Source organism: Acanthaster planci, linkage group LG08, assembly GCF_054643075.1.
Source record: "Acanthaster planci isolate LZ-2023a linkage group LG08, COTS_SCS, whole genome shotgun sequence".
Lineage (NCBI taxonomy): Eukaryota > Metazoa > Echinodermata > Asteroidea > Valvatida > Acanthasteridae > Acanthaster > Acanthaster planci.
In genome coordinates this window covers 2,329,354-2,353,065 of record NC_141784.1, presented here as the reverse complement: position 1 = coordinate 2,353,065, position 23,712 = coordinate 2,329,354, and the positions used below count along the sequence as shown (strand labels likewise).

Below are 23,712 nucleotides of genomic sequence, written 5' to 3'. Positions count from 1 at the left end.
TGTGCTACTTCGTAATTTTAACACGTTTTTGATGGAGTACGCTTGAGTCTTATGTAGAGTAAAGGAGTCCCTGTAGTTCCCCATAGGTCTACATTAGTTGGACACTCTTTGTCAGATGATGTCATTTCTGTATTACACGTTTACACCTGGGAACCAGACAAACGAGGTGGTCTCAAGTCCTGTGTATGTGTACAAGCTTAAAATGCTTTTAAATAGTTAGAATGTGCTAGGCTCAGTCTATTTTAGTGTTGGTAACGGCCAGCGTAACGTGTGTATGCAGTCACGATGGAGATCGCCCGTTATACGTACATGTAAATCATTTCCAGAAAAATAAAGTGAGGCTAAAATAAGCCGCGTCGCTGCACCACTTTTTGATCCTGACCAGAAACCGGAAACTTATTTTTTAGGATAAGGGGGATATAAAGATCCATCACAATAGCGTATCCAGGGGAGGGGGCAATGCACTTTCGGGCTCATTCAACACAATAATGGGGGAAAAATCTAGCCTATTTATTTGATAACGTACCGATTAGCAGTCTGGAGTATTACCATATTTGGATGGCCTATTACGTCACAAATCTCGTGCAATCTGACCAATCACATGGCTTGTTCTAGCAGTCTGCAACGGATTGTATGGTTGTTTCCATGTTACGGGGTATTTTTCTTAATGTTGCAGTATATGGAGCAAAAATACTAACGAAAAATTTCAGTTGCAACAGTTTGATTGGCTATGCCAAAAAAACCCTGACATACACAAGAAGTTCTAAAACACATTTAAAATTCGTCGTTGCCAACTTGAGATATTTAAAATTGATGCTGGACAAAAATTGCTGTACCAGTAGGGAAAGGTTACTATTCCCATATGTGGTGATACTGTAGACTGGTTATTTTCTTGCCTACTCACCTATGAAGTATCTCAATTGTAAAAAATAAATAAATCAAAATTTGATACAAAATTTAACAAGCCTGTCAGGGGGCAAGTTGCCCCACGCCCCCGCTGGATACGCCACTGATCCGTCAAAGTTTCTTAGATCAAGAGCCGCAAGAGCATGACGGTGTCAGTATAAGCTTACGCTTTTATTAAAAAAACAGCAAGACGCGCGGTCATGTTTTACGAGGGGCTGCAGGGGTTGTGTAAACACTGCAATGGCAGTCAAACGTCGAACAGACGTACTATGTTTGTCTATAGGGATAATTACCTACGATTGTGCCTATGGTAACGACGCGTCACCAAGCTCACCAAACGTTTTATAGTGAAAGTGTCTCCACTCTGTACAAGTTGGTACTCACAAAATTACATGGAATGTCACACGCCACAGGTGGTGGAGACACCATTTCCACCTTTACAGCTGAATCGTGGTCGCACCGTCGCACACACGGGAGCAGACATGATTATAAACAGGGAAAATGCTCAAGTGGCATACGAATATTTCCAGCCACTAAACGGAGAAACTCGGCGATATCCCGTGCGCATGTGTGCAATGCACCTCGTGTACACATCACCAAGGATATCACAAATAATATAAATACACCTTCTACGGAATAAAATGGGGATTTCAACCTAAACAGTCCAGTAAACACAAAATGGTATTCGAAACAACTTCTCATTACAATAATTATAACTCTCTTTCATTGGAAAGAAAAAGACAAAGAGAGCCAAATAAATGGGACTATTTTTCTTATATAGGGTAGGAATCTTTACGTTGTTAGCTGCATGCGCATGTAAAATGAAGGTCAGAATGTAATGTAGGTCATTCTAAATATAGCTCAGAGCCGAGGAATGAGAAAATAGCCCCATATACTAAGTTGTTGATTTCATTCGGCAACAAACTCACAACAATTTACAGCACATTGTGCTTTGCAAATACGGTGTAGACAACCCGCAAATTTTGCTCCCTCGATATTGGTCATCAGAAACCAGAAATCTCTTTATTTGAGATCTCTCTCCGTATTTTGTTGCGAAAGAGAACCAAATAAAATGTAACGCTATATAGAGCTTCGTGCAAGCAGCCGAAATTTTCAGGTTTACGGCTGAAGCGACTTCAACCCTATATATCTAGCTTCAAGAGAAGCTTAATATATAGCGAATCCCCAGAGGAGGTTGATGAATTTTCCCCGGCTGACTTGTGGTGAAATAAGGTCTCGACGATTCACTCCAATTGCTTGGTCGCAACTCGCTGTCCATCAGCCTAGATGAGGACACCGGCACTGCTCTGATTGTACTCCTTCAGTTGACCCGGATCTATTGCAGTGAATCTACCAGTGAATCACGGCGACTATACGACAGATGGGATGGTAATGATATATGGGACGGGCCCGTCCCCAACAGTAACAACATGCTGTCCTCGTTCAATTTACTGTGACGACATGAGCATTAGTTACAGGACCAACGGGCAAGAATAAATCTGAGTGTCCCCATGAAAAACGTGGCTGTATACTATGGCAAGAAGCAGTGGTTATTGGTCAATGATGATTAAAAACAATGACAGGGCATCCAGCGCCATATAGGCCTATGCTGAGTCTATAGTCTAGCCTTTGCCTCCTAGGTAATTTAGCGTTCCAATCGTATACTGCTTTTGCTTCCAGTTTTTAAAGGTTTACTATTGACAGAAAACAGTTTTTTGCAAACTTCTCCCCGTCAAAATCTTCACTTATACACAACTGTCAAAGAAGCAGCACTGTGAGGACGTTATCGGCTGTTGGCAAGGATGATTTGACATCGGGACAAACTTTGGACCAGTCAAAGTCAATTTGTCGAAAAACATGACCCAGGAAAGACGTGTGCCGTTTGCGATGAATCAGTGTGACAACAGCAGCATTTTGGATAAGAAAAGCTGAGGTGTCACAAGCTTGAATCAATGGACTGAAAATTGATGGGCTGCAACATTTTATCAATCATAACGGGAACGCCCGAGGCTTGTATCGTTCAGTTGGTATGTAGAGCACCTTTCAATACATGGGCTGTACTCGTTTCATTCGGACTCTGCAGTGCATGGCTCAAAACAAGTTATTTTGAAGGAATCCGTTGGTCTGTGAAAAGTTTCATTTCATTTTGTCGGAAGCTGATTGGTTTGGATGATAAAACGTTATTTACTACTCTATAATCACTTCGGTGATTTTTTTCCGCTTCATGGCAGCTGGCGAGCTACCAAACTTTTCCTACAAATAGTTTCGCGCAAAATGTCTGACCTCAAACTTAAACGCGAAACGTTGTTTTCCTTCACTGAATCGCAGTGACAAGTATGGACACCTGTTAATGTTAACAAAGACTCACACTCAAATCATGGTTCTGTTATAAATACATATGCCTCATTTCTTCCACACTCATATCCTCTATGTGCCGAAACATTTACGGCACAGGCACCTCTGCCTCGATTCCTCGAGCCTGATTATTCTAGCTCATCTACTTCAACGGTGTTCTTGGGGACCTTAGGAAAGGACATGACTACAACACCTACGAACTAGTTTGTCAACTTCCATTCTACCTCTCCGTTTAGCCAATATTACTACACCTCATATCCAGGGCATCGTCCTCAACTTTTCCTTTATCTTTTCAGGATGCACCCAGTGGACGTAAATAGGCCAGACTCTGTTCTCAAAGCTCATGTGCTGCCGGCCCGGCACACTTTTATTCCCATTCAAAATACCGTTTTGTAGAATTCGGCCAAATTTGCTGGAATTTTGTAGGTAAAATTGGTCGTTTCGCAACTTTTTGGTGCCTTTTTCCTCATTCATGTTCACGCGCCACTCTTAACTGACTTGTGTCTGCCTCAACTCGATTTAAAACGGTATGAACCAGATCGGATACCAGACTACAGTTGTCAATGCCATTGAAAATCCAGGAAAACGGGTAATAAATGTAAACACAGCTACAACTCTTTTCAAGACTCAAGATGATTGTATTTATCAACATTAAAAGAAAACTATAATATCGATAAGAATTAAACTGGGGTTTCAAATTATAAACTTTTGAAACGACTAAACTCAAAATTTCTTTAACATATTTCCTAGCGTAAGCATTACAGTAAACAGCCGTATGATTCGAATCACGACATGTCGAAATCACATACACTGTACAAGAGGCTCTGACAACGTGTCTCAGCAGCTCTGCTACATTAAGCTCATTTTTAGCAAAAATAATCGATAAATACTGCCACATTATTGCTTAACGTCATCTGAAAGGGCATTCTGGTGATAACTGTGATGGTTGCATGCCATTTTTACCATCGACGTCAAGTTGACAGCCATGCTAGCTGTTACGACCATGGACCGTGCATGGCATTGGCGTGCTTGCTGTGCGTGCGTAGTGTAACGTGAACGGGTCGTCTGCTTTATAGACCGGCCACGTGACGGGCTCTCGACCAATAGGAATAGCTAAACTGTCTGAAGTATTTATAAATTAAGTTATAATCTCAAGATATTCGATATTAGAGAGTTCTGAGAGCCAAGGAATTGGAGAATTGGGGCTTCCATTTCTGAGCAATTTGGATGCAATAGGGTGCAAAAAGTGGCACTATGTAGCCATTTGCAGAGGGACGCTTATTCAAACTTTGCTACTTTTCACAGTCCGGAAAATATCTTTCGTTTTGGGGGTGGTCAGCTTTGGGCGAGAATTTCTCACATAGTCATTGGTCAACTCACCAAAATTTGAAAGGAAATTCAAAGACGACAGTCATATTGATCATCATTTTTCTGTGCAGTCTGAACCGTGAGTAATTTCAAAAGAATTCCAAAGTCTAGGGACACATCACTGGTGTTCATGAGAACTGTGGCGCACTCTTCATTTGCAGCTGGAATAATGTTCGCGCCTGCGTATCATATCCGCTCCGTGCCGAACAAAAAAGGACCACACATGCTGAAGTAAATCGGTTACGCGTCCTTGAGCTGGCTCTGCGTCAAACGCGCATATACTTGCCTTATGGCGCGCCTATGGGTGCAGTGTCCCAATTCAAGGAAAATTCTCCGCCAGGCGGAGGCGCACAAAAATTACTCCCAGAAATTGTTTCAAAAAGAGGGGTCTGTTTGGGCCAAGAAATGGTGAGATTGTGTCAGTATGGCCCAGGATCATCTCTGTAGATTCAGGGGCACCCATCTGGGGGCAAATCAGACAAAAATGGGATTGAAAATTAGTCAGAAGAGCCCGAGGAAGGTGAGGGATGTCATTTGAAAAATGGCCGCTGGGAAGGCTTGGCAACATTCACTTTTTGGGGGGTGAGTTTGTTTTGGGCGGATAATTAAAAATTCATTGGTTAACCTGCTAAAAATTGAAAATCAAATGAAATCTGAAGGACCAAACAACACATTGTTTTTTGTTTGAGAGGCCTCAGGACTTCAGTTGCCTGCCATGGGGCTCCAAACTTGGTTGATTTTACACTATTTTCAATGGAGCATGAATTGGTTCAGTGCACCCCTATGCAGTGAGCACCACTGATCTCCATTACACAATGGAGGTCAATGGTGAGCACAAAAAAGCACGCCCTCTTTTGTTCCGCTCGGAGCGGATACAGTGACCAACAGTGCTGGTAAATGTACAAGTAAAAATTCAGCTCTGGCTCATAAATATACTAATGTACGGAAGTAGGCCCCCGTGAGATATGATAGTTTTTCTTGAAGTACGCGGCAAAATACGACATGATACGTTCTCGGCCAATGGAGAGACAGAATATGGGTGAGATTTCTTGAAACAAACGTCATGAAAGGCAAGCGCCTTTCATGCCACGAAGCTAGGACATCGCACATTTTGGCTTTCCATGTGCAAAATGTACCACTTTGTTGCAGAAAACGTTACCGAACCTGCGGGAAAACAATTTTAGTCGAAGAACCTTACCAATTCTGGTGCACAAGCATTACATGTTTGAAGCTGTTGATCTTAACCTGATGAGGGTGTAAGTGTTTAATCAAACTATTTACGGCTTTCAACTCAACAAAGAGCTGAAGAAGACGCCAGATACTGGACTTTCTTGAAGGAGACAGTTCACTTCTGATTTGCATTAGAACATTCGGAAACTTGAAACAAACCAAAGTCGTTATTGCTACTCCAGTTGCAGATTGTTTCAATCTCAAGTGGGGACAAGAAGTCATCGGGCGTTGGCACTTTGAATGGTATATCCATGCCACCCGCTATACACGCTAATAGAACGGGCGCTCAATCCGTCAAATGAATAGTCATTTATCAGTCTTCGTAGCAATTTTGAGGCCATGGGTTACACAAACGTGTCACGGAGCAGCTGCATTGTTTTATGAATAAATAAACCTCGGTTACCGTAACAAGTGTTTATGATCCAGCCAACATCTCTATCCCCTACCCGAGAGACTAATCTGTGTACCGTACGGTTTGATTGCTGCAAAAAATGCGGGTCGTATATAATACCCTCACGTCAGAAAAAAATGGATATGTTGGACAGCATTAACGAACGGAAGACTGGTAGGGCCCGGAATAACTTCTTTTGTTGTAAGTTACAATATAACGTATGTTTGGATGAATTTGTTCAATAGTGCAGACAGTTTAGCATGCGTATCTTACAGAAGTATTGCTTACTATATTTTAGACTGTGTCATGTAAACGTAACATAAACCGTCCATGGTCCTCAGAGAGGAGCTCTGAAACGTCTGTCACTTCAATATCCAACGGTTTCAGGGGCCGCTCAAAATTTTCAATGTTTTTTAAATTTCGATTTTTTTTGGAAATAATGGGTGGGTGGGTGAAGGAAATAAATTGAAAATCAAAATTCACTTTTTATATTAAAATTGAGAATAATTTTTTTTTACTTACCTTATTGCGTGTGCACCGCGCCAGCATTCCAAAAATGCAATCTTTTTCAACTTCGTTTCCGTATACAGACCTTGCCTGTTCGTGCACGCGTGAAACCTCACGGAAGGAAGTGGTTTTTACTCTTAGACTTGGAAGCTAGGCACTTACTGCGGTGATCAAAAGGTCACGTAGTAGCAGGGTACCAGGCATATTATACAAACCTACCGATACACACAGTGAACGTAGAACCATGAAATTGCTAATGACAGTGAATTGTTCATCATCTTGAATCAAAGACTAACCGCACAGCAGCAAACTGCATCAAAATCTGTTGGCTAGAGCTACGTCTACGTCTCCGTTCCGATTGTTGACTGTAGGCGTAGCCGTAGCTCGGGAGGTCCTTTTCTGAGCGGATTGGACACGGCAGGCTGTTGCGTGCGCGATCGATCGCAGTCGTAAATATGTACCAGGATGCTGCCATGGACAGACCATTCTCGCGGTCGGGGTGACATCACTGATCTTGATTCTGCTCTCTGATTGGTCAGTTGGTGGCTATTCCCTATTTCACTCTCGAAACTCAAAGGGGCAAAAATAGTGTTGCGGTCTATAGAGAAAATCTGAATTATTGACTAAACCTTTCCATCGAATATGCTCAAAATTGCACTATTTATGCGCTATGAATATCTCCCACACTGTACTGAAAAGACTTTTGTTATTTTTTTAATCAAGCTGTGGCAAAAAACAAGAAAATCCCCGTAAAAAGTGAAAGGAGAGTTGCCCAGACGTGAGTGCAATAAATGCAGTAAATAGAACAACCTTCGGAGTTTCTGGACAGAGCAAAGGCTGATTTTTAAAACAAAACGTCACTAAAGTACATGTATATGTATCTTTCACCTGCACATTTTATTGCAATTCCAGCCACCATCTTGTCATACTGTGTTGCATTATAATAGCTTTTTACATGTACTTGAATTTAAATTAAATGCATATACAATGTACTGGATGAAAAATCAATTTTTAAAATAGGAATTGGGGGTGGATGGGTTAAAAAAAATGGAAAAAAAGTCAAAATGTAAAAAGTATTGCAAATTGTGAGTGGCCCCTGATATTGAGAGGGATGGTGTGGATATACTGCTTGGAAAAAGAAATGACAAGACACCCACACATGCACACGTGTGAACATGTTGCTGTAAATTACCACTGTTTGCAATTTGCCCAACTGCCACCAGCATCATTTGCGCAGACGTATGGATATTATTTCAGTGGCATATTTTCGTTATTGTACTTACAAGTTTTCTGACTTGTGTTTTAGAAACTTGTTATGACGCTTAAGCAAATTTTCAAATAACCCTTAACCTGATTTGTTAGAATTTTAATCAGTGTTTGTTCCAAATTTCAAGTCGCCATCCGGGGCGTATGGTGTTCAAGCAGGGAACGTGTAGGAATAATAGAATGTAAGCAACTTCCGGCCGAAGGGCGTGGTTTAGAGATAATTTAAGTCTGCACACGGCAAGGGACGCTCATACTTACTCATGCATTGATCTCGTGCCAGAGACCGGCAGGTCAGAGTTCATATTCGCATCAAGAGTAATTATCTCACCGGGGAAACCCCAGATACATTTTGGCGGGACCTGAGAAGTTTCTGGGCTTTTCTCAGTGACAGTTCCCCACGCTTGAGACTTGCACCTTGAGACTGGCAGTCGGAGCAACATGGCTCCTTGTGGGATAACTTAAGCCCTTTTCCCGTTGGATTTAGAGTTCATACCAATTTGGGCAAACTTTTAGACGTCAGGGTGAGATAATTTATAATTGCACAGAGACATTTCGTAGTGTGAATTTATCATGGGCATAGCGAATGTAACGTTTATCACGATGTACATGTAAGCCATCACTCAATAACAATACGTCCTCTGTCTCTCTTCACGGTTTTTGTCTTGGTTTCTTTTTGGTTACAATTTTATTGCTGATTGACACCTGGGAATAAATCGAAGGGAATCAAGCCACAATCGCCTCGAGTCCATTTTGTTGCATGGTTTTGCGCCTCCTATCCTGCAGAAGGACTGCGGACCGCTACATTTCAAAGGATGGATTTGATTCGGGGAGATCTTAATTTGATTTTGGATTTTCGCCCTGCCCGACGTATATTGTAACAATGTACAGTGTGTTTTTTTTTTTAAAGGAAACCGAGATCAATTTATTGATATCTTGGACATGGTTAACTATTTTGGACATCGACAACGACCATTTATTAACTAATGATGTCCTCTTTCTTGTGACACCAAGAAATTCAATTTTTCCTGTAATAGATGACTGAGCACGAAGCAGTTCAATCAACCATGTTAGAACTGGGCTTCCACCAGATAGATGTTTTGGTAAAGTACCTTGTCTGCCCAGTGTAGGGCTTTTGTTGGGCCCTCCAAATTATGCAGTCCTCAGCATGTTATTTCATTGCACACTCCTTGAAAGTTGAAAACGTTGTTCATTTTCTCAGACCAGCAAATGCAGCTTGCAACTGAACAGCGTGTGTTTGTGGTAACAGAGTGGTTGAGGACTGGAAGCCTAGCAAGTAGCAGCGTTTTCCTGACCGTAAAATTCCCGCAAAGTCGACAATTTGGAAATACATGTACATCCGAAAGTGCCAAAGGGAAGGGACAAGCTTGAATCTCAACAAGGGTTCTCAGGCCGACGAAGAACGGCAAGATCTGATGCAAACGTCGGGGCTGTCTGTGAGTTGCTACAAAGAGACCCGCATGTGTCTGCCAGGAGAAATGGGCTTGGAATTTCGCCATCTTTTTGCCACAAGATGGTTTGATTGGACATCCATTGGTGCCCTTACAAGATGCAAAGGTGACACGAACTTCTTGATGCAGATCGACCCAGACAACTAAGATTTTGCCAGTGGTTCTTTGATCAGCATCCCAGATTCTTGGAGCACCTTGTGATTGGGGATGAAGCAGCATTTTTCATGAATGGCCAAAATCAATAGCCAGAATGTCCGCCCGCTCCGATACATACCCCACCCAACTTCAGTTTCGATGTAAAAATGATCCAAGAGAAGATTTCTCTTTGGATAGGTCTGTGAGGAGATGACACCGTGATTGGACCCTGTTTCTTTGATGGCAATCTCAATGGTGGACGTAACGTTGAGATAATCAACGGTCTGCTTTGGGTGAGAAGTTCTCTAAAATTCATCGGTCAACCCACTAAAAATTGAAAGGAACATGAAAGAGGACATGCCCAACATAATTTTTGTGTCCAACCTGGACACCTGTGTAAGTTGTAAGTATTTTAAAAAGAATTTTGAAATATAATTTGATTTAAATTAATTTATCATTGGTGTCTATGGGAATTTATTTTTAGGGGTGCACCCCTAAGCACATTCAAATGTGCATCATTAGTGTATGCTAACTTGCCACATTGCAAATTTCACCTATTGGTCAACAATGCATTAATTGTTACCTGTTCAACCGTGACATCGAGCACATGACCAAGGTGTCATTGCAAAGAAAGCATTCAGGCCTTTCTGGGGACACATAATGCTTAATTAAGAAATCTGCACTTTTCCTATAAATTATGGTTTAATCCGAGTTTCCTTTATTTGGATCCGCCCTGTGTTAACAGAAGCGACCGTGGTAAACTTCTTCAGCTCAAGCACACCGCGTTATTTGCCATTTTCAACACGTTTTTTATCTGAGTAGACCTTTTACTTCGCTGTGTGCTACTTAAGTTATCAGGTCAATTTTTATTTGCTTAGAGTAATAACATCGGAACTTTGTCAAATGGTGTTTGCCCATCTATTCATCAAACATGCAATGTACGTGTCTGACTGGTTTGCCATCGACATTCGATGTTCTTGCTTTTCACGTGGTTTCCTCCATCAATCCTCAAAATTAAAATGCGCTTCAGATAAACGATTTAGATGAATTCAAATATGTTTCTTTTGGTAGAATATCCGTCTTGCATCTCGAGTTATACCCAAGATTTGTGGGTATTTCCTGACCCCCGTTCCTCCCCGAAGCCAAAAATATGAGAATAATGAAGTTACGTCAACAGCAATGAAGAAAATCAAACGTGCTGTATCCACAGTAAACATATTCTTTTCACTTCATTTTAAACCTTACGAGAAGGGATATAGATCGGATAATGAGTTGCAATAACTGCAAACAACCCTTCTGGAATGTGAATTTTTTAATTGGCTACTGTTACTGCTTCTCAGCTCCAGAAATTACTTTTCTTTCACGGTCCGGCAAGCGCAGGTCGCCAGCGCTATTAATCCATCACAGGCGGACACCTGGGAGTTGACACCGGGGAGCAAAGAGTTAATGAATGTGAAGGGCCAGCAAAGCAATTTTCCCGTCGCAAGGTTTCAAAGAGAATTCAGGAGAACTTAGCAGAGCGGAAGTCGGTCTCTTCCGAGACCACAGAGTACCACATCAGGGGAACGAACTGAGGTGTGAAAGTCGAATGAGTTTGCTCCGTCTTTAAATCCGTGGGGAGCGGTGTTCAGAGGGAAAAAACATGTTGCTCGTGTTCGTGTGCACAACTTGAACTGGAATTTATTTCATAAACAAACTTTTTATATGCAAGAAAGTATTGTTGCATCCTAATTCCAATAAAAAGCTTCTGCAGTGATAGTTTGGTCCCGTAACATTTTAAAAAATGTTACAGGACCAAACTTAATTGAAAAGCTTTGAATGTCCTAGGTCAACTCGTGCATTTAGCAAGCAATTTGCAGAACCTTGTTTTTTTAAATGCGCAGGGAAAAAGAGTACAATCCGGCATCAGAGTCCTCTCACAGGAGCACAAAATGCGCTCCAACCACGGACAAATCCAGAGAAGAAAAATATCTAGGTTGGCATCGCAGATTTTGCATTAGCAGCGGTAGAGTTAAATCTAATCTACTCAAGGGATTTTTTGTAGTGATAACCCAGTAAGGACGTCTGCGCTGTTTGAGGGGCGAGATGAAAATCACATTAGGCTTCTATTTAAGATTTTCTCGAATATCAACGTTTTTTTCATCTGCATACGTATACTGAAGTGAGCTCGGGCAATCGATATATTTGTCTTTTGCTCGATTAGAAAAACTTAGGAAAGTGGCCTGGGATTCAAGACTTCAGATGCGGAGCCCTCGTTTTGGAGCGATTTCAGTGGAGACATTTTGTCGGGCTTATTGACGTCGTTGAGTTCTATGGCTGTCTTGCTTCTGTCATTATTTTGTCCTTGTATTTCCATTTTTGTCACGCAGTGCCTTTTCCGTATTTTTTCCGGTGCGTCTTATTTGGCTTGTCCTCCCCGCACGCCACGCCGTCCCTCCCGCCATTGCTGCCGGAGACGATCTTCGGCTGGGTAAACAACGAAGTCAAGGGGGTCTATCTGCCAGCACAGAGTGTCACGACTTACCTTGCGCACATTAAACTCAAAGTACCTGTCTGCATACCTGTCAAGTACTCTTTGTGTTTTAGATTTTGTGTTTGTTCTTTTTCTTTCCTCGTTCTTGCAGCGATCACGTACCTGCGTCCATTTTGAGGAACTGCGTGCACGCTTGACTTAAATTACACGACTTATCAGTCAACGCACGACTTCATCAATTAGTATGTTCTTCGCATCAACCGCTTTTGTAGACATACTGAGCTGCCGTACATCATAACCCACAGTACGACACTTCAACAAAATAAGGAAGATAATAGTATTTGTTTTATTTAACTTTTTTCCACTTTGTTATTTTATTTTCTATTCGAAGTTTCATTTATTTTGTGCTTACACTGTCATTGGCAAGCAAAATGCTGCGAAAAGCCCGCATGTCCTGAATTTAACATGTAACTGGTACTGTTTTTATCTACCAGTTTATCTAGAACCAATTAATCTAGATCTCCATTTTGCAGCTGCCACTTCAAAATGGGGATGGTATGCTGTCCACGTAATTAAAACAAATTCCACCTTTGCGTACCGAAAACATGAGTACCTGCGCGGAATGACTTCCAGTGTCAGGTTGTCTTAATGAGTGGCTGAGTGTATCAAAGCAAAAATGTTGAGGTAGAATCGAGTGGAATTTGGACGCCATCATCGAGGGCACCTAGCCACATTTCGCATGGCTAAGAATACCAAAGGAAAAGTCACTTCAGTCTGGTACCCGATACACTCTAAAGGAAGAAACAGCGTCTCATCCACTGAACAGCAAATGAAGACATTACACTGTATTTACAATTCAGTGGTGTCGTCGCAAAAGTTGTCAGACCATTGTGCTAAAACATTCAGTCATGTATCTAGTTGCCAAATGAATACATCGAGTTTTTGTTCATTGGTTTTGTTGTGTTTCGTTTTTGAAACCAACATACGCAGGGGAAGAGACACTCGCGTCGATTTTCGAACATTATGTGAGAAAAACAGAAATACTTGTCCTTTGTCTTATGATTAACCTCCAAAAGCCTGTTAGTGCCAGCATTTTTTAAAATTTATTTCATTTTTTTCATTATATATATATTTTTTATTTTGTGTTTTTTTCTTTTTAAAACACTATTATTTTTTTTCCTTTTTTGTGGAATTCTTTTTTTTACTTTACGAAACGAAGATTTGGTATGCGGGCATTGCCGTTTGTAACTTTTTTTATAGGGAGGCCTCTTCCGTTGTACGTCCGTCTCTGTACTAGCCGCTGTTGCCTTCTTTGCTCGGCTCCCTTTGGGTCTAGTAATCCCATAAGATGGCGCATCGTTTCTCGGCTTACACGGAGGCTATTCTGAAGGGATCTCAGGGGTGCACCGCAGCAAATAAATTCCCATAGAGAGCAGTGATAAATCCCCGTACTTTGAAATTTTTAAAGAAATACTCACAACTCTCATAGGTGTTCAGGCTGCACAGAAAAACGAAGTTCGACATGTCCTCTTTCATTTTCTTTTCAATTTTTAGTCGGTTGACCAATGAATTTTAAAGAAATTCTCACCCAAAGCAGACCACCCCTAAAATGAAGGAAATTAGCCATTTTGAAAATGCATCCCTCTGCAAAACAGCTAAATAGTACCACTTTCAGACCCGGCTGCATCTAACTTTCTCAGAATTGGAAGCCCTGAGTCCGGCCCAAAGGTTCAGTGCCATATTTCTTCAATTCCCCAGTTCCAAGGCTGTCAGACCTTCTAATGTAGAATATATTCCATATTAGAGGGTTACTTTGAACAATAAAACCGCAACTTTTTGGCTTGAGTAGTACAGGCAGTCAAAGCGTGCTGTACATGTAGGCTACATGTACAATATTTGGTCGGAACGTGCGCAGGGGAGAGACATGCCGCCGGGAAATATCACCGCATGCGATAACTCATGCAATGACACCCTACGCAACTCTACGCTTGTTTGGTCATTTGTATTTTTTATTAGATCTATTTTACAACTCCCCGCTGGTATCTGTCTTGTTATTGGCGTGTGTATGATCTGGATGATTTACAACTTCAATCCAGTTTAATGTGCAATATATTTTCAATAGATTCTTTAACGACCTTTAGGTTTGTTTGTCGTTTGTTCTTAGAAATTATACCATATTTTACGTTTCCTTTGCCGGCACAAAGGGGTGTGTATATGGGCACTTTTGCCATCTCTTGCCCATGCTGGCAAAGGTTATATACTCCTTCTTTCTAATTTTTTTTGGGGGGGCTTTTCTATTGTATTGTCTTGTATATTTGTAAAAAGAAATAACAATACTCACGGAAAATGGTGCGCAGCGCGATACTATACATAGGCCTGTGCATTTATACACAAGGCAAAAACCGCTTTTACTGACTCTCAAAATAACAACAGTTCTTCATGGGATGAAATCGAACTAACAAGAGATTCCTCTCAAGCGAACCCTGCAAGTTACACGTGACGAAACCGAAGATTGACTAGAGCGCGGTTTCTCAGCGTGATCTCTTGGAAAACTCGCTCAGGTTTCGACAAATAAAGCGGCCGGGTCATCGCTCCATGGGGCGGTTTTCCCCTCTTAGTAAGTGTTACGACCCCCACGGGAAACCACTTGTGGTCGATTTGTTTTGTGGTGCGGAATGCCTTTCCTGGCCTCTCTAAGTAATAGGGGTCCCTATGCGCCAACGTTCCAGAGTTGATTCCATGCAGCCGTATTTCTTGTTAAGTGTACACTATTATGTACAGTCTTTCTGTGGTTTCCATTTTAGCTTAATATCATTTTATCCCAGAGTCGTCGTTTCAACTGGCTTCACCCCATTTTGACCTTGACTATTTACACGACTGCCCTTTCAGTGAAATATATATTTCCCAGCTTCAGAAAGCTCAGTAGGTGCCCTGTCACGATAGGAGTTTGAAACAATTGTCCTAGAGCGAAATTATTAGAACACGAATCATTAATGCACATCCCTGCAAGAGCAATCAGACTCGTAAACCAAAGCATCGCGGAGAAGTGAGATATTTGTTTGATTGTTTTTTAGGGGTACTTTGCTTTTTCGTGTTTTTTTCTCGTCGGAACCATGGACTAAGACTTGCAGATTCATAATGGGATGTTATTCCTATACGAGTGTCTCCACACTAAAATATTGATATTATTCATTTCCGGGAATTTTTTCCAACGAAGTCAAATGAGTTCAATCTTAAGAGTTCAAAGCTGTTTCAATCATGACTTGAAGTTGAAGCATTCTAGATGTTTTCGTGAAGACTCGACCTATATAAACAGATCTAAGCCTCTCTCTCGGCGGTTCAACCTAGTTTGCCCGCATGATACCCCCGTAATCCTGGCCAGAAATACAGGTCACCGGCTGCATATCGGTCAAAAGTCCACCCGCTGTAGGTCGACTTCCAGCTTGAGTAGAAATTCAGATACCACATGGCCATCCCTTGACACATAAACCCCTCTTTGCAAAAATTACTCTTATTCCAACCTTGTCATTTGGTTTTATGACCTAACGTTTACACCCCCTCTTGTCCGTTGATTGGGTTATGAATGTCCCATCCTATATGCAGATATCAGGTTTATGGTGCACGGTTGATAATCTTGCGGTGACTACTACCGAAAATCTGCATCGAAAATTACATCTTGGAGTATCCAAATTCAAATAGGAAATGATGAATGTCTGGTTTTTGAGGTCAGGCGTGAAGAAGCTTTAAGAGTTGATAACCACAAGTAATTGACTTGATTACGTCATTCTGATTGCTCTCATCCAGGTCAGATTCCTTATTTCAGTCGCTGTGATACACCATAGAGCTACGGAAGCGACTTAATACTAGCCCGTGAAACCGGGTGCGCTACTTTTTTTCAGTACCTGGGGGAACCAATGATTCATGAAGAGGGGACAATGCAATACACCATTTGAGACATTTCAAAAACGGAATCCATTACGTCGCTTCGATAGCTTAGTTGGTAGTGATTTGAACTACAGATCCATAGTCCTTGGTTCGAATCCGACCCATTTGTGCTATTCATTTTCCAATTTTTATCATTGTGTTTGGGATTTCCTTTTTCAATTGATGCAGAAACAGAGTCCAAGCATGAACCCTCTAAGAGTCTTGAGAAAAATAGCAGACCAGGTTTCACGGGTTAGTATCTAGTCACTTCCTAGAGGGAACTACAGCCCACCAAGACGTACGACTCTCGCAGTGTACAGTCGGATCCTTAGCCCTTACAGTCCTCAATCCTTCACCTGTTGGGCGACTGAGGGCTGTTAGGGTTAGTAAGTAGGAAAAACTACCTCACCTCGGCGTTAGTGGCATAAATGTGTGGTGGGGAAATTTGAAAAGCGGGGGGGGGGACTGGGGCTGACACCTGTTACACTTAATAGGGGGGGCGATGCTCATTATACAAATCTGCAATATGCATAACATCCCTGTAAAATTTTCAGAACAGCTAATTTATCATTATAGCTTGTTTTTTTTTAAGTTGTTATCTTTTTGATACATTTTGGTTGCTGTGACGTCCGAAAAATTCTTCACAGTTCGCCCTTTTTTTCTCACCACGACAAAGTGGGGGATGATTCAATAGCTCACCCCCAGTTACAAATTGGGGGAAAGGATATACTCTCACTTATATCTATGCTTTATAATATAAGGATTACATTTTGATTTAACGTAAAAATGACGATGGCCCATAGTAGACACGCGTCGGCAAGATATGCAGAGAGAGGCAAACAATGTATACAGTCTACACGTTTTCACAACAAATGCCACAACGATTTTAGCAAACGTAGATGCGTTTCCAGATTAAGTGCCCTTTGCACATAAACGGCAATCCCAAAGTTCGACCTGCAGAGTCAACTTTTTGACGTTACAGGAGCTTACTAAAACTATAAAAGAATGCTTAACGGATGATCTGCTTTTCCTGTTTAAGACGGCAAGTTACACATCTACACGAATAGACCCCCTGCGTGTGACGTCACTTTAGAGGGCATTAGTTTCTTCCTCTAGGATAGGCTCGAGTAAACCTTTTGTGCATTCATTGTACATGTCATTAAGTCAAAGTAACAAAGAGCAGCCTCTGACTCCGCCTTCAAGCAAGGGGTCTATAGAATTTAATCTGTTTCCAAGTTCTTATCAAAAAGTGAATACCAGCCACGAAATGGGACGGAGGCGTACCCCCCCCCACAAGTGCAATCCCTATACACACTCCAGCCTATTGTCACTCAACACATCCCTCTAGATGTCTGAAAAGAATTCCTGAGATGACCAACACAAAGGCGGAGGGGGGGGTTCTCTCTGTCCCATAGTTTATTCATATGAAACAAAGGGTGGCTTTTACAGCGGGGAGGCATTTTGATTCTGCCGTGCATACAGCAATCCTACGGGGTCTCAATGGACCAAGTAACTGTAGACTTACCCCTTTGCCCGCCCACAGCGACACATATATTTCTGGATCAGTATCTTATTGGTCGGCCTACAATGTGTGGAACGCGTGGTAACAGCAGAGAGTAATGCGGATGAAAACCACCGGCTGATGTGCAGGGTAGGTGGCGAAGAGTATTATGATGAGATGACTGCACAGGCGGCTGGCTTTAATAATATGGCATCGTGGTGCCCAAGCAATCGCTCCAGGCCGGGCTGATGCGGTCGAGTCACAACCACTGTAACGTCACGCCCTCTGCTGACGGGCCGCCCCTTGAGCGCGCGGGTCTGTTGCGCGCAGTACATGTCGCCTGCCATGCCGCCTGCCATGCCCAGCCAATCCAGTCATGGGTGTAGAGTTCTCGAAGCAAAACCTGGTGGCGACGATGTGCACAACAGCAGATGCTGACATACCAAGACTCGCACTGTTGGAACTCATTGGCCGGAAGTCGTCTCCGTGTATGTATGATTGGCCTATGTTCATTTCTGACTGGCTGTGGAATGGCTCGCGTTTACATAGATGCAGCATTCTGCGAAGACGGACGATTTCTTACCGCAAAGAGGAACAATAGAATTTAACAGAAAACGCGATTGTTCTTATCTGGTCCCCGTATGAAATTCAGAGGCCTCTTTCCTTGTAAAAGAAAAAGATAAAAAAGAGACTAAACAAGGAGAAGCAAAAAAAAATAAATAAATAAAAAATAAATAAATAAATCCATATATATATCTTATAATATATAATATATTATATTAATATTATATTAATATATCTTCACTCAGATCAAGGCTGAGTGAAGATATGTTCAAGTATTTCTATGCAAAGAATAATGTACTTTATTGTGGTGGGCAAATGACCGTTTAAGTTTTGTTATCTCTGTGCTTTTTTTCTATTTTGTCTTGATTTCCTAATTTTTAATTTGTAAATAATGTTTGCTATTATCTCATAAGTACATGTATATGCATAAATCTCTGTAATATATGTGGTGAATGAGCGGAATAAATGGAGTCTAATGGCTCCCTTTGAAACAAAAAAATAAACAAGGCTAACTACAAATCTGACGATGAATTTGTTTTTGCCAAACACGTACAGTAAAAGGCAAGGGGCCAGTCATAAGGTACATACGCATGAAATGCCGACTTTTCAAACCCAACCCCCCCGTACGCGTGGGGTACGCAGTGGCTCCAACCCCCCCCCTCCGGTACGCAAACGCATTCCACAATTCCGAAAGACGCTACCGGTCTTTGTGTCAAGAGTAATGTTGCGGTTTACTAATAATGGGCATTGGCAAGGGAGAATAAAAGATGGGGTGGACGGTGGAGAAAACTATGTTTGAATTTCGACTCACAAGAACTGATTCTGGTAGTTATTTGTATGAGAAAGTGTATTGATACGATAAAGATTCACGAAAGGCAATTTTTCGGTTTGCGTACGGTACGCACTGACTTGAGCCCCCCTCCCCTCTGTACGCCTGGTGTATGCAACGGCACCAGCAACCCCTCCCCTTCGTGCGTACATACTTACGGACGGTTCTGTTGGAAGAAGTCAATTTTAAAAAGATTGTTTCATTTCCTGCCCAGATTTGTTGCAATAAAGACTATTTGATGCAAGAGAAATGAAGCTCACTTAAACACTTTATCGACTTGAGCCTTGTTTCAGCGCGTCATCCCTATCAATGATAGCATAATAAATTACTTCAATACGTTCCGCATATATTGGCACGAATGTTGCTCTTATCGGAATTGGATGGTTCATTACGGTAAAGTAATCTGGTTTAACGACGTCTTCAAGAAACTCCTCTGCCCATTCGTCTTACTGATGAAACCTGCATAATTTCCAGGATCTCTCCCTCAACACTAACAGACCTTAGCAAACGAGCCATTTTTTATCATGTTTCCTGCCTTTATAATGGGGTGGCGCCAGAATACTTTTGGCTCCATACCTCAAGTTCATTTTTTTAATGTTGCTTAAAACATAAAATCACACACTTTAAATTATTTATGTTTATAAATGAAATTAATTTGTAATAAACATTTTTATTGCTTTTATTTTTTTTTATTATTGGGTGTCCAAAATAAAAAAGTTAACCTCACTTTCAAATATGGCCGACTTTTGAATAAGGTCAGTATAAGGTGTGAAGCCCGAAATGCCCGATCATCTCTCATCCTCTTACCGGCATCACGCCAATTTACGCTTTCAAAGAAGACATTCGTCATTTTGATGCTATCTCGCCGTATTTCCTGCGAACTTGAATTTGTGGCTATTCTTGAACAAAAGCAAACACTATTACGACAACGTCTGCTGCAACTGTATGTGCAGACGCACTCGTGCATAATGGTGAGATACCTGGTATCTCGTCAGGCTCATCTTGTTATGACGGCGATGCGTAATGACGAGGCGGCCTAATGATCGTGGTCACCTCTGGCAATTTCTGGAAATGGATTGTTTCCTTCCTCAGTGAATTTCAGCTTTTGATCCGAAATCAGTTGGGTCTAATTTGGCAACCATTTGCACATGCCCCCCCCCAAAAAAAAGCACGTACGACGGCAGAACAAAACCTGCAACCCATAATTGCTTTTCTACGAAAACAGGCTACACATGTCACAGTCTCGCAATAGGTTTTCGTCTTTAGATCAGTTGTAAAGCCTCGATTGGGATTTTTCAGGGTTTTTAAGGTCTCTCGACTTTGAACATTTGAACTTTGTAAAACGGACGATATCGAGAAGTTAGGCGAGACCTGTACAAGACCTCAAATTTCACAGTATCACATATCAACTCGCAAACGTGAAAAATGTTTTTTTTTAAGCTGAGCCTTAATTGCTGGGTATGGGATGGGTGGTTCCGATCAATGACAAATGAAAAATACATTTGCCACTCTCACTTGGAACGCCTTTAACAGGACGAGAGAGCAGCAAGCTTGGTTCAGCTATATACCACGCGAAGAACCAGTCAATAACATGTATCCTAAATCTTGGTCACTTATCCTTTCCTACTGAGTGATGTCGCCTCAATGATTTGCAAAATGTTGTAAAAGCTTTATTGCATTGGCTCCCTATGACAGGCAAAAAGAAGACCGTTCTTTGTAGCATACATGTACCCGATTTGTCAACACTATTAAAGGTATACGACAACGGTAAGAAACTTCGATCCCAACAGAACCCAAGTATATCTAAACAAGCCGGTGCATTGTCTGCTGCAAATCAGTGCAAAATGTCGCTGTAATGCGTTGTAATATACATATATACATGTAATTACATGTGAAATTCATAATTGACTTCCTTTTGTGAACAACAGGTCCAGATAATTTGAGCTCTACGCACCACTGTACCTCGTAGGTCCTGTTCGGCCAAAAGTGCCCTCAGCTGCACCACTTTCGGGTGCTTGTAAGCCCCATACAGCCTTGTATTTAAATTACAAGCTGTTCTTACTAGTTTGAACCTCTCCCAAAGTCAAACACGTGGAAAGAGACACTTAAACTTCAAAAAAATCTGTCGTTGCGCGTGGTTCGGAGGCCCCCTGTAGACAGTGCTAACTCTGCGTGTGTCCGACTCCGGGGAAATCAATACGACAGAGTATCAATGCATAATCACTCGATACCAGATTCGATCCAGTGAAACCTGCAACTTGGCTGGTTCAGAGGCCAGCGCGTCGATTCCCCCCCCTCCCATTTCTAACTTCCATGTTCAGTATTGCTCCGTACTGCTGTGAGTCCGATGTAAGCTTGCAGTTATGTTGCATAAAACGTAAGGTAGTTCATCTGTGACACATCCTTTGTCGCTTGAGCGAGCGAGATAATTACACACCCGTTATTAGTGAACACACTGGATAATGTCGAAGAGGTAAACGAACATTGTAAAAAAAAAGCAGCCTGCCGTTCACGACTCAATTTATACTTGAGAAGAGAAACCTATCATTTTTATTATTGGTAACTGACCTGGTTTATGCCAGTTCATGCTGTCCACAGAAGTCAGTGATGACAGCCAATTACTGAATTCTCGCCAGGCCATAGCATTCCTTAACCTGATAAGGATGCAGACACTAATGATGGCACCCCTTGAAATCAAATGGTTGAGGGTAACATGTTTTCAATGTGTTCTAATGCCAGTAAGTCAACCAATTTACAGTGGCTTTTCGAGAGAATTTTAATAAGGAATTTCTTGGCTGTCTGCGTTAACAGCTTTTCCTTTGAGTGTTGAAATCCGAGTATGCCATAATTTTTTTACCTTTCTTCCCTTTCGTGACCGTTTCCATTTCTCAGGGAAAGTGTGGGGAAAAACAAGGCTGGCTCGCTTTGCCCCGCTTTGAAAAGCTCAAAAATAGCCTTTTCTCCTGTTCACCCGCACGTTCATGCATTCTACACTTGCCCTCGTGTCTCCAGCCGGAGTGTTGACACAGCCATATTAGCCATGTTGCCTTCTGCGTAAACACGCTAGATTGCATCTTCGCCCGTGGTAAAACTGTTAAATGTGACACCGTGTTCTTGCATTTTTTCTTCCTCCAGAGAGAGACCAGCGAAGGACCTGCCCCCCCCTTACTTGCCGCTAATCAATAGCGTATTTTCATTTACCATGCCACTATCAGCGCGTGCAACCGCCCGGCTGGGTTGACTACACTAAAATGTCTTGGGGAGGTTTGCCAAGTATCGAAAAAAATCTACTTCTCGTGTTTAAGAGCGCTTGTCGTTGCACACACACGTTTTGAGGTGAACCCCCAGGGTTCCTAGAGGGTGCTTTTCTGGACTAGCAGTGGAAGCGGTGTTTTACCCGATAAAACAGAAACTGAAGATGTATGCTCCGGGAGATTGGCGCACGCAAACGCAAGAGCACTTAGCTGGAACCCTGTGAAGAGCTTTTGAATTTCGCTCAAGTGCCAGCGTACATTGTGCACAAAAACTAACCGCCGGGATGCGGTCGGCTTACTCCGTTTGATCTCAAGTTCCCTTCCACGGGCCTTAAAATTAAATACTTCTTTTTAACGGCGAGTAATGTTTCAATCATTTACAGTCGTCGGCGACTGTTCATGAGGGGAAATTAAAACTAGTCGAAACAAACAAAACAACAACGCTTAACGCTCAAAGAGCCTGACTATTTTGGCATGTTTTGGCCCAGTACAGCCGAGATGGCTTCTCTCTCCCCCCCCGGGACTCGGATGTACCATGCTCGAAGTTTTTTGAAACTTAGCATGCATTTAAAAGAAATCTTTATGTGAGGTTTGAACTCAATCAAACACATGGTTTAGTTGTTACGCCTTTGCAGTAATTCAAAAGATAATCGTACAGGAATTACCTCGGCGGAAACAACCGAGAGATAACCAGGTCATTTAAAGTTCAAGGCTACGTGCGTGCCAGCCCGTGTGTATTGAGCACCGCATTGGCCGACCTGTTCAATTTTAACAAAGTTGGTGTCAAAATGATCGCAAAGTGTTACTCTAAAAAATCATAAAAGCTTAGCTCCTGAAAAATACACTGCGGCGATACCGGGAAAATATTGAGGGTGGTGGCTTCTGGCCCCGGCTCTTTTAAGATTAACCATCTTGGCGATACCGTGCACGATATGGGGCCTATAGGTACCCTCCCCCCACACACACCCATGTCCAATCCCTACACACACTTTAGACTGTTGTTACCTAACACCCCCCCCCGACCAGTCAGTAAAGAATTCAACAATGACCAACACAAAGGCGGAGGGGTATGTTCAGTCGTACTGAACATACCTGTTGGTATGTTCAGTATTGTAGTTACGTAATGTTGTAGTAGGAATTTCACTACATCAACCAATGTCTTTGGCTGCCCGTTTGCCACGTAGTCGGGCGTGGAGCGTTTTTGGATTCAGTTGCGTCCACACGCTCTCGACCAACTCACTACGTTCCATCTCTGTGGCCACCTCTTGCAAGTACTTTTTGTTTCATAAATAGCAACTACATTTCCGAGGATGAATTTTGCCTCCGATTTAGCTCTGTAGCCTACGTTGTAAGAGAGTTTCTAAGTGTGCAAAAGTGATCCAGTTGACGCCAAAATACTCTGATATTCCTCAGGGGCGACGCTCTTATTCTTTCCTTTGTCACTTACCATAATCATGATTCAAACACGAATTCTGTTTGCTTCAGAACTTTAAAGTGCTTATACAAATATCGATTTAGGATATGCAATAATGAATCATAG

The 23,712-nt window shown here is 42.0% G+C and overlaps 1 protein-coding gene across 4 annotated transcripts in view; it reads right to left on the bottom strand.

Moving 5' to 3' along the window:
- Window positions 1-23,712, bottom strand: part of LOC110976060 (neuropeptide CCHamide-1 receptor-like) — a 45,711-nt gene that overhangs the window by 6,715 nt on the left and 15,284 nt on the right. Inside the window, exon 1 of one of the 4 annotated variants that reach the window (XM_022229021.2) lies at window positions 17,550-18,174. The exons of 1 other annotated variant lie outside the window; for it this stretch is intronic. The gene's annotated coding sequence lies outside the window, so the exon portion shown is untranslated. Of the gene's footprint in view, window positions 1-1,290; window positions 1,470-6,772; window positions 7,195-17,549; window positions 18,175-23,712 lie in introns of those variants that run through there. 2 more of the 4 variants (XM_022229020.2, XM_022229022.2) reach the window with 2 other exon arrangements.